Here is an 11,517-nt window from a genome sequence, read left to right on the forward strand (position 1 = left end):
AAAGACAATTTAAATCTACTACGTTGATTATTATTTATCGTATAGAAAAAAGAGTTAAAGTTATTATAACGTATTATAACAATAAAAATGAAATTAAAAATAAATCTTTGTATAAGAAAAAAAAATATAAAACCTTTATCTATAATAATTAAATTAAAAAAATCTTATACAAGGACGTACTAAAAGACTGTTTATCTCAAATATAATCAAATAATTTTTAAATAATACACTTATGTCAAAATTAAATAAACTGTAATATTTATAATCATAAAAATATATAAATAATATAAAATAATTCAATAATTAAAATACTTAATCTTATATTAAATTATTCGTAATATTTTATAAAAAAATATTAAAAAGAATGTATTTACGAAGGACAACAGCTAGTATCGTAAGATTCGTCCTTTACCCATGCTAAAATAAACTTTTTAAAAAACGCTGCATCGACGACAAGTGGCGTGCTTCTTCATCAACCAGAATTGAAACGACTATTTATTCCATTATTGTTTCTCCCACTCACTTTGCATATATGCTTGCTGGCCTTCTATTTATTCTCTAAACTCGTTCCTTTTTATCTCACCGTTGTTCTTCCTCTTTGTGTCAGTTTTCAGTTCTCTGTGTGGAAATCCTTCAATAATAGTTGTTGCCGATGTGCTGTGATCCATGAACGATGAAAACAACAGGAAGCAAGAATCTTATTTTTCAATTCAATATCAAAATAAGTACTATTTAATTTATACGAAATATTTAGAAAATTTTTGTTATCATTTTGAGAAATATATAGAAAAAAAAGTGATAAAATGACTGATTCACTGAAAAGAAATAAAACAAAAATTGAGCAGTATTATTTTTTCAAAAAATTATATGTATATATATCATTACTTTTAAAATTTATTATGAATAGTTTATAAAAATAATTATATATATAATTTTTTAATCATTGTTTGAGAATTGTTTAGTTAGAAGGAGAATGTTTTGAGAGTTTTTATAAATCTTTCTAACCTTTGTTTTTTGAGTTCTTTTATTTTGGAGTTTTCTCTCTCCCACTCTCTAGTACTCTTTCATAAATTCTAATTTTGTTTAAAAGAATGTTAATTTTTCAAGTGATGATTTTTTAAAAACATTTATAAAAAATAAAAATAGTAATTGTAAAAATATTAATTTTTAGAAAAAGAAAAATATTTTTTTTGTAAAAATAAAAAAAATAAATAAAGATATAAAATATAATCATTTATATAATTAAAATCATCATCGTTTTCCCCTCTTAATATTAAACATTTAAACAAGGAAGGGGTTTAACCTCTTTTTCCCTTCAAATCTTTCTCCTTCCCCTCCCTTTTCCTCCAAACTCCCAAACAAAGCATAAATGAATCAAAATGTAAAAGAAAAAACTTGTTTAAAATCAAATATGTAAAATTAGCGTCACTTAAATTTCTTTTAAAAAATAATTTATTACTTATTAAGTCAGTTTTATAAATCTCTTAAAGTTATGTTTGGAAGTTAGGTTTAAAAAGAGAGGGGAGGGAAGAGATTAGAAGAGGTTTAATCTTATTTGGAAGTTATTATGAGGAGAAGGTTTCCGAAATTTTTCTAAAGCTTCAAAAAGCTTATTTTTTGAGTTTTCTCATTTTAAAAGTTTTTTTTCTCTTATTCTTTCATACTATTTTACAAATAAGATTTTAACTTTTTTTTTAAAAAAAAAAAGTTAGTTTTTCAAGTGATATTTTTTTTAAAAAATAAAAATATTAATTTTAAAATTATTTATATAATTAAATCTCATAATATCACCCTACTTTCACAATATTAAACATCTAAAAAAAGGAGGGATTAAGCTCTTTCCTCCTCCTTTCAAACTCTTTCTTTTCTTCTTCTTCTAAACTTCCAAATAAAATCTAAGGAAATGACAATAAGTGGATCTTTAAGCTTAGATTTGGGGATGCGCGTGAAATTTAATGCACGTGCTTAATAATATAATATATATATATATATATATATATATATATATATATATAAATTTGTATTACTTTTATATCGTTTATCAATATAATTTATTTAATTTTAAATTTTAGTAATTTAATGAGTTTTGATTTGAAATTTAACTTAGTATATAAATATAATATTTTTATATATAAATTTTAATTTAGCCCTGTCATCTTTGTATGTTTATATGCACATACTGTGATAATTTAGTAATCTTAATCTTTTATTTTATATTTTAATATTTTATTATTTTAATGTGTAAGCCTGAACATTTTGTTATTACACTGTTTTGTTTTCAAATTTACTATAATTGTGGTGACTTCGTAATTGTTTTACTTGTACAACTTATTTTTTCAAAAATATTAAAATTTAAGAGTTAATTAAGTCATAAGAACTTATTGATTATAACATAATTTCAAGATAAGTTAGTCGTAACATCTTGACGATATATATTTCATACTTTTTTAGCATAATATTAATTTTAAACTTAAATTAATGAAAGTTAATTTATTTGTTATAACTTTTTAATTCTTTGGAATTGAAGAGGTCGCTCTAACTATGATAGTTCGGTAGTAGTAATTTTTTTACTAAAAAGTTTTAGTTTTCTTTTTTAATTAAAATTGAGTTGAAATTATTTTTTATATGATGTTAAAGAATATTTTATTTAAGATTTTTTTATTAAATACAAGATTAATCAATCTAACCATTAGTTTTGATGCTTTTATTAAATAGAACAGTTTTATAAAATTTTATATAAAATTAAAATAAATAAATATTTCTTTGCATTAATTTATTTCAACATGTAATATATTTTTAATATATAAATAAATATCAAATTTTGAATAACATACTTATAAATGTTCAAATTATATAAAATTAGATATACGTGATTATAAAAATGATATTAGATGATTCAAATAGATTGATCAACTTTAGAGGGTATAAAAAGTTATTAAATATTGTAAGTGCCAACAAATTTAATGCTAGTAATTAACTGATATTGACTCATTAAAATTAACCAACATATATTTTTCTAAAAAATAAGGGTGACTTCGAAATTTTCCATGCATTAAAACATACAAGAGAAAGAGAAAATCATACAATGTAACATTTTTGTTTAGAATTAAATGTATATAAAAAAAAACAACAGAATTCTTACTACACTGGGTGAGATTAACTTGATGAATCACTCTAATGCCATAGAATTTGATGAAAATTAAATTTTTAGAAATATTATGTATTATAAGATCTCATTTAATATTTTATCTAAAGTTCTTTTATGTCTTTTTTTACCTCTTTTTATCAAACTATAGTTCATGTCCTCAAATCTTTTCACTAATTCTCATGTCCTTTTTTATATATATGTTAACCAAATTATTTTAAATAATTTTTTCAATCATCATTCTCAATTTAAGTGTTACTTCAATATTATAATGTATACAATTATTTTTTATTTTATCTTTCCTCGTATTGTTACCCAAATTAATATTTTACTTAAATTCACTTTTTTTTATCGTGTTATTTTTTTAATATTTAATATTCACTGTCATATAAAATAATTAATCATATAATTATGTAATAAAACTTTTCTTTTAGGTTGATAAAAATTTCTATCATTATTTTATTTTTTTATAAAAATTTTATAAAGCTAATCTACTTGTAAAGATCTTCAAACTAACAATTAGATTGGTTAAAATTGTCTCTTTTTAAAAAATATTTTTCATGTATTTCGATTTTACAAAATAATCAATTTTATTACTTTTATAGTTATTCTTATGCTCAAACTTTTATATCCATGAGAAGAAATAAAGCTTGCAATGTCCATCGAATCTTATGAATTCTATTGCGTTACGCGTGTGGAAGGGAAAATGTGCGTGTATGTTGACAAATTGCCGAGTGAGGAGGCGGAAAGGCACCATGCATGTGATGAAAGTGAGTTGCAATTCCAATGCTACTGTGTCAATTGGTGAGTGTTGTGTATTTGTTGGGCATATGCTGATGGCTTGATAAAGAGTGTTGCCATGTGTAACTGGTAACAAGAGGAGTATTGGGAACATATTCTTCTCCAATAAAGATAATAATGTTCATTTCTCATTCCTTTTGATTCTACACAGGAAATAGACACAAGGTAAGAAGATAAGGTGAGAATTTTTCAAGGAGACCCCAATTCTGGATTCAAAATTCTTGCATTTATCATTTAATGGTTATTTTATTTCTCATATTTTATTAATTTTGTTAAATTTTAAAAATAAAAATGAAAGGTCTAAATTCTTCATCTTCTTTTAGGTAATTAGGTAATGGTTAAAGGAGTTAATAATGAGAAAATAATGATGAAGAGGCCAAAGACTAAGGTGACTAGTGCTAATACAACCCTAATGTTATTCCTGTTGTTATTTGGTCTTATTTGAGAGGAGAGTTTTAGAAGAAGGGAAGGAGACAATAACTTTTATATTTTAAAATTAATAAAATTATATAATATTTATGATAATAAATAAATTATTAATAAATTATTTTTTATGTTATCTATTATTTTATATTTTTAAATAAAATTTTGTCCAAGTATAGTATATCTTTTTTGTTTGGAAAAAAGAATTTTTTTTTAAGTTATAATGACATATGTTTAAACAAAGAAGTTGTTATATGGCTAAAGGATGTTTTACCTATTTTTCTTGAAAAATATAAAAATATAAGGAAAAAGTTTGATCCTTCTTCTAAAAAAGATTGTCACTTTGTAATTGAAGTATACATTTCAACTAAAATTGGTGTTATAATAAGATTCTACTTTTCAATAAATTGTTGTGAAATAAAGGAGAATAAAAAGCATTAAATTTTGATAAGGATAATCTAAAGAACCTAACTTTTAGTCGAAAAGATAACGTAATGAGAAAATTTGATAGATTTTATAATATAAAGAGTCATGTGCCAAAATTGTTTCAAGAAAAGTGTTTTGACATGTTTTACTAGAAATTTGTCGGAAGTTGATTTACTTCAAAGATAGATGAAGTATTACTAGAGTTTAAGTTCATATTTACAGTGACAAAGGTGTTTCAAAAGATAAGGAAAATATTTCAAAAATATCAAATAAGTTTGGAGTGGTTAACATGAGTTTGGAGATCATCGCACATGGCAAAGGGCGTGGAGGACACACAAAGAGCAATTATGAAGAAAATGCTTTAGGTAGTTGTATTTTCATTTCACGTAGTTTAGACAATTATTTTTTCTCTAATAATCTATAAATAGAATTTCATTTAAGAGTTACAACTTTTCACGTAAACACTCACTCAAAATTTTTGCAAGGTAATGTTCTACACATTAGTTAGACCCGACAACCAAAAGATCAACAATCTTGTGTTGATTGTTAAAGTTGTACATTTTACATTTTATAATTCAATTCAATTTTAGCTGTTCTTTTTAAATCTTTATTGCTTTTTCTTTATTGTTCTTTTGCAATTCCTGTTCTACATATTTTGTTTTTATTTTTGTCTTTCTTATGACGATAAGTTAATGATCGTGTAAAGAACACACTTAAAGAACCCATTGATATAATAGTAGTTGATGTGGATGAGGTCAGTAAGAAGGATGTACTCAAGATGGTCATTGATAATTTTGAGAAGAAGGACACATTTTATATGGTTTGGAAGATTTTGACAAAGGGATCACTAAAATATTCTTGAAAGTTTGGGGTACCCTTCTCGAATTCTTGTTAAGAAAAAGGATGTTGATAGTGAGGTCATGTTGTGCCCTAGGTACAATGCCATTTTTGATGAAGTGACAACAAAAGTATTTGAGAAGTTAGAGATCATGAAACATTATCAAGATGTTGTTGAAGTTGGAAAAGGGCCTAAAATTCAGAATAATAGTGTGACCTAAAACTCCAAGAAAAAGTGTATCTTCTGCTGAAAGTGGTAAAACCTTTTTGTGACCTACAAATTTGCCTCAGAATAGATGGGTAAAGATAATTCTTAATTCGAGTCAAAATTGCAAAAAATGGCAAATGGTTCAAATGGGTGGTAATTCACAATTTGAAACCTTCATCAATTTGGAGGCTACTTTCATTCTTTCATTCTTGAGTATGACCATACTATAAATTCCCAATGACAAAGACCTAATGAAGAAGAGCCCAAAGGAATTGAAAAGTTGAATATAAGGCTCAACAAGAGGTTTTTTTTTATGAGGAATATTCATCATAATGCTCTAATGAGAATAATTCAAAAGAATGTATCATTAAAAAAAGATAAATTTAGGAAGAAAGCTCCTATGGAAGAATACCATGATCCAGATGATGACTTGATAACTAACATTTTTGAGTCAGGATTTGATGATAATGTTTGAGACATTGGTGGAGTTATTTTGGTATTATCTACTGAATTCACTGAAGGTATAGGAAAAAGGAATGAAGAAGACTTTTGTGCTAATGATGAACTTGACGATAACTGATAAGTCTGTAATTAGGCCCTCTTTTATAGCCCATATATTTATATTCGATCTTTATTTTATTTGGGATTTACACTAATTTATTTATTAATTGTACAGTTTTGTATAAAGAGGCCGCAAGTATATTTTGGATGCATTTTGGACCCAAATTGATAGAAGATTAGAGCTTTACAGCAGTCAGCACGCCCAGCCCCTTTAAACAAGCACGGGGGTGCTTCAAGCCCATGCATGGTCGTGCTTAAGGCCTTGCACGGCCATGCTCATCTGCAGAAAGCCCAATAATGAAGAGTTTTTAGGGTTTTCAAACCCTATTAAAGCAAGACCTGATGCACTATTGAAGACATCCTTTACACACCATCTTTACACACCGTTTTTACATCTTGGCTTTTGCTGTAGGATACATCTTCCATCTCGTCTCTCTTGCACGGGATTCTTGGCACATGTTTGGCGAAACTTGAAGCTTCGAGCGATCGTACTTGAAGACCGGGAACACATCTCACACTCTAGTTTTCTATTTCTTTTCTTTATGGCTTTGTTCATGATTGTTTTACTTCTTTTCTTTAGTATGAGTAACTTAGTTCATAGCTAGGGCTATGGGAACTATTATTTATGAATTTATGGAATTTTGATGTTTGAATCTGAATTTGATTTCCGCTATGTGATTAGCTTTTATCCTATTGCGCTTCTTTCTTAATCTTAATTAATTATATCATCAGGCGACCGTACCTCGATTAATTAATAGATCTATAGGGTAAAACGAGACAAAGGATTAGGTGGATCAAACCAATCTTTCTCTTCTAATCGTTATTAAATTAACAAGTTCATAGGCTCCTTAGGCTTTCTTTAATTGATGTCTTGCATGACCATCGGGGATATTAATTTAGAGAAAAGAATATTAATATTGCATGACCAGTGGATATTAATAGTATTAGTATGAATGATTAGTAATTACCAAGAAATTGGATTTAGATCTAAATAGAAAAATAACATAAAGGATTGAATGAGAACACCCATATGCCCTAGGTTCCTCTCTGATAAGTTTAACCAAGACGTGCATTGTATTCCTTGCTCTTAGTTTTATAATTGATTTTATAAATTCTTGTTTTTAATTAATCTCGTATCTTTGAAGCTTAAACAATTGAATTAAGAAATTCTTAGTAATTGAAAATCAATCCTTATGGGACGATATTTCGGGAACTTAATTTAAGAACCCCTTATTACTTCTCGATGGGTACACTTGCCCTCCGAACAAGTTTTTGGCGCCGTTGCCAGGGATTGTTTTTTCAATATTAAGAAAATCTCAAATTTAATTGATTTAAGCAATTTGTGTTATATTTTATTTTGTTTTGTTTATTGTTAATTTTTTTTTATAATTTTCCTATTTATTTTATTTTAATTTTTTTTTATTTCACATTTTTTTTAATGTATGCTCACTCGTTCTAAGTGCTCTACAGCTTGTTTATTTGATCCAGAGATTGAGAGAACAACGCGTAGACAAATAAAAGAAGTGAGAGAGCAAAGAATGACAGAAGGAAGGAGATCAATTCAAGATTACATGACACAGAGATGTCCTCATCATGATTTTTTGACATGGAGACAGGTGCAAATCTTTTACAGTGGCCTATCAATCACCACTAGGGCTACAATTGATGCCGCAGCAGAAGGGTCCCTCATAAGAAAAGATCCAGATTATGCATATAAGCTCATAGATGAGATGACATCTTCTAGCTTTCAGTGGCACACTGCTGACTCTTATGACATCAAGAGGAAAGAGACTGCCCCAGTCCACCAAGTAGAGAGCAGTAATCCACTAATTAACCAAATGGCAGCCCTTGCAAAGCAACTAGAATCTTTAATGAAGGTCCAAGACCAGTCTGTAAGAGCTCCTGCAAGCCTAGAATTTAAGCAAGAGGAGGCAAACTTCATGGATAATCACAGTTCAGGGTGGAGGAGTAATCCTCCTAACTCATGGGGGAATGGCTTTGGAAGTCAAAATTCAAGTGTTTATCGCCCTCCCCATATGCAAAATCAAGGAGCAAGACCAGAAGGGAAAGAAGCCCCCAGATCTCAGTCTAACTTTCAAGATCAGATGATGCAATATGTGCATTACTCTGATAAGAGGATGACAAAGCTTGAATTCAAGTTGGACCAACATATTGAGAGAACTGATAAGAGGTTCGCAGAGGTTAAATCTGAAATATAAGCCAGCTCTTCTAAAATGAGTGCACAATTGGAGCAGATTACGAACCTTCTGAGTCAAAGAGTGATGGGAACACTGCCATCTCAGCCTGAGCCTAATCCAAGGGAGAAATGCAATGCCATCACTCTTAGAAGTGAAAAGAAATTACAAGAATCGCAGAACAGAGGCACATGCACGCCCAAGCTTGTTGAGAAGCACGCCCATGCTGATTCTACATGCACGCCCGTGCTTACTGATGAGCATGCCCCTGCTGAAATAGAAGTACGACCATGCTTACACATGCATGCCCATGACAGTGATCAAAGCACGGCTGTGCATCACCATGAGCAAGGCCGTGCTTCAAGCGAGGAGCCTGAAAAAGAAAAACCTCTTGTTCCACCAAGGCCCTATGAGCCTAAGATACCTTTCTCACAGAGGCTGCAAGGTCACCCTCCTTATGATGAAGAGTTCCACAAGTTCTTAGACTTATTGGGCAAAGTTCACATAAATATGCCTTTCATTGATGCTATCTCTAAAATGCCCAAATATGCTAAATTTTTAAAGGAGATTTTGACCAATAAAAGAAAGCTGAAAGCACATGAAACTGTGAAGCTCACCTAGGAGTGCTTAGCTATAGTCCTTAAAAAGCTTCCACCTAAGCTTAAGGACCCAGGGAGTTTTACTATTCCTTGAACAATTGGAAAAACTCATATTGATAAGGCTTTATGTGATTTAGGAGCAAGTATTAATCTTATGCCTTATTTTGTTTTCAAGAAGCTTGGAATGCATAAACCTAAGCCGACCTCCATGTCACTTCAGCTGGCAGATACGTTGATCACATACCCCAAAGGCATAATGGAGAACGTACTTGTAAAAGTTGGAGAGTTTATATTTCCAGCTGATTTCGTGGTACTTGACATGGAGGAAAATGATGATGTCCCCATCATATTAGGGAGACCATTCTTGGCTACTGCTAGAGCCATCATAGACATACAAGAAGGGAAGCTCACACTGAGGCTAGATGATGAAGAAGTTGTATTTCAAGTTTTCAATTCTTTCAAGTTCCAAGAGTCCTATCACTTTGTGAGCACTGTCAATGTTGCTTCTCCTCCTTCAATTTATGGGAAGCATGGAACCACAAGAAGAAGGCCAAGGAGGAAGCAATATAAGAAGAAGAAAAGACAAAAGCTTAAACCATCCAATGTTGGGGAGGCAAAGCTGCTGGGGAGACAATTGCATAGCAAGGGAGTCACCTTTGAGACTCATACCTTTTTCCCACCATGATTTAACAGGAACGTCAGGCTCGTGACGTTAAACAAGCGCTCCCAGGAGGCAACCTGTGTCTTTTATTTTATTTTATTTTTGTTTATTTTAATTTTTCTACTGTTCTTTTATTTGCAGAATAAAGAATAAGCATATTGAAAGACTGCAAGAACTGAGTTGATTGTTCTTGCACACACTTTTGAGCTCTAATCTGAAAGCACGCCTGTGCTCATACCATACACGGCCATGCATTAAATAGCAAGGGCGTGCTTAAGATTTCAACATGGCCGTGCTCCCTCACCCGAAGCTATCGCACCAAGAATCATCAGGGAACTTCTTTCCTTTTTATCTAATAGCCCTCTTTGCATGCTTTTTATTTGATTGCTTTCAAACATTGAGGACAATGTTTCGCTTTAAGTATGGGGGAGTGGTTCCTAATTATATAATTTTTATTGCGTGTTCTTAAGTAAAGTGTCTATTCTAATTTTTTTTATGATAATCTAAAACTTTTCTCTCATGGAACCCAATTTTTCTAGATAGAAGAGCATGTTGAGTGATTATTATTGGCATTATACTTTCATTTGGAAGCTAATAATTAGCTAAGTTCTTTACTTTTATGCTCTACATTAAAATTTAACCCACAGATGTGAGTTTTGAGCCTTAAAGGAGATTTTTATTTTAATTTAATTAATTGTACCCCTTTCCTCATTGTTTTGTGTGATTATCTCCTTAGGATTTGTACTCTAGAACTTGACTTGTAACTGACTTAAGACTTCTATTTTTAATTGCATGTTTTAATGTGATTGAGGCATAATAGAATTTTTATTCTTGGCTTTCCGCATGTTTGAGATACAACTAGTTGTCCACTTTGAACTTTATTGATTTTCTTGGTCCCTTGTGTTAAATTTATAGAATGTTTCAATGACCTTGAGTTTATGAATGGAGCAATTGAGTTGTTGAATTGTTTGATAAATTCTTCTCTACATCTCTCATGTGCAAAAAGAAAGAAAAAAGTATGGAAAAAAAATAGAAAAAAAATAGAAGAAAAAGAAAAGAAAAAGGGTTATGTATGATTGAAAGGAAAAAGGAGTAAATATATTGTTTACATATAAAAAAAATAAAAATTACTCCAAGAGCTTCATTTGTAAGCTTAGGAGATGTTGCAATTGTTATAATTTATTACCCCTTTGTATATTCCCTTTCTTTCATTTATCTCACCTCAATTATTATAACCCTTTGGCCACATTATAACCTGAAGACCTCATGATTTTGACTTGCATTTAATTTATTTAGTGGAGAGTCAGTTTATAGTCAAGCCTATGGTAGTACACGTTTCTTTAGGAGAACTGAGTGATATCTCATTTTGTACCTTAGTGAGAGAGCAACATAGAGTACCTTAGTTTGATGTTTGAGTGAAAAGTATGGAAATATAATATTCTAATTGGGAATCCTTTTGATTTCTTATGCTCAGTGATATTACTTTTGTTGCTCTCTTTATCTTCTTTATCTCGGGTTCCTTGTGCGGTATTTTATTTTAAGTTATTATGTTATTCTCTTAACTAGCACTTTGCTTGAGGACAAGCAAACAGATAAGTATGGGGGAGTTGATAAGTCTGTAATTAGGCTCTCTTTTATAGCCCATATATTCATATTCGATC

This window comes from Abrus precatorius, unplaced genomic scaffold (genome assembly GCF_003935025.1).
Source record: "Abrus precatorius isolate BTA unplaced genomic scaffold, Abrus_2018 Scaffold1, whole genome shotgun sequence".
Classification (NCBI taxonomy): domain Eukaryota; kingdom Viridiplantae; phylum Streptophyta; class Magnoliopsida; order Fabales; family Fabaceae; genus Abrus; species Abrus precatorius.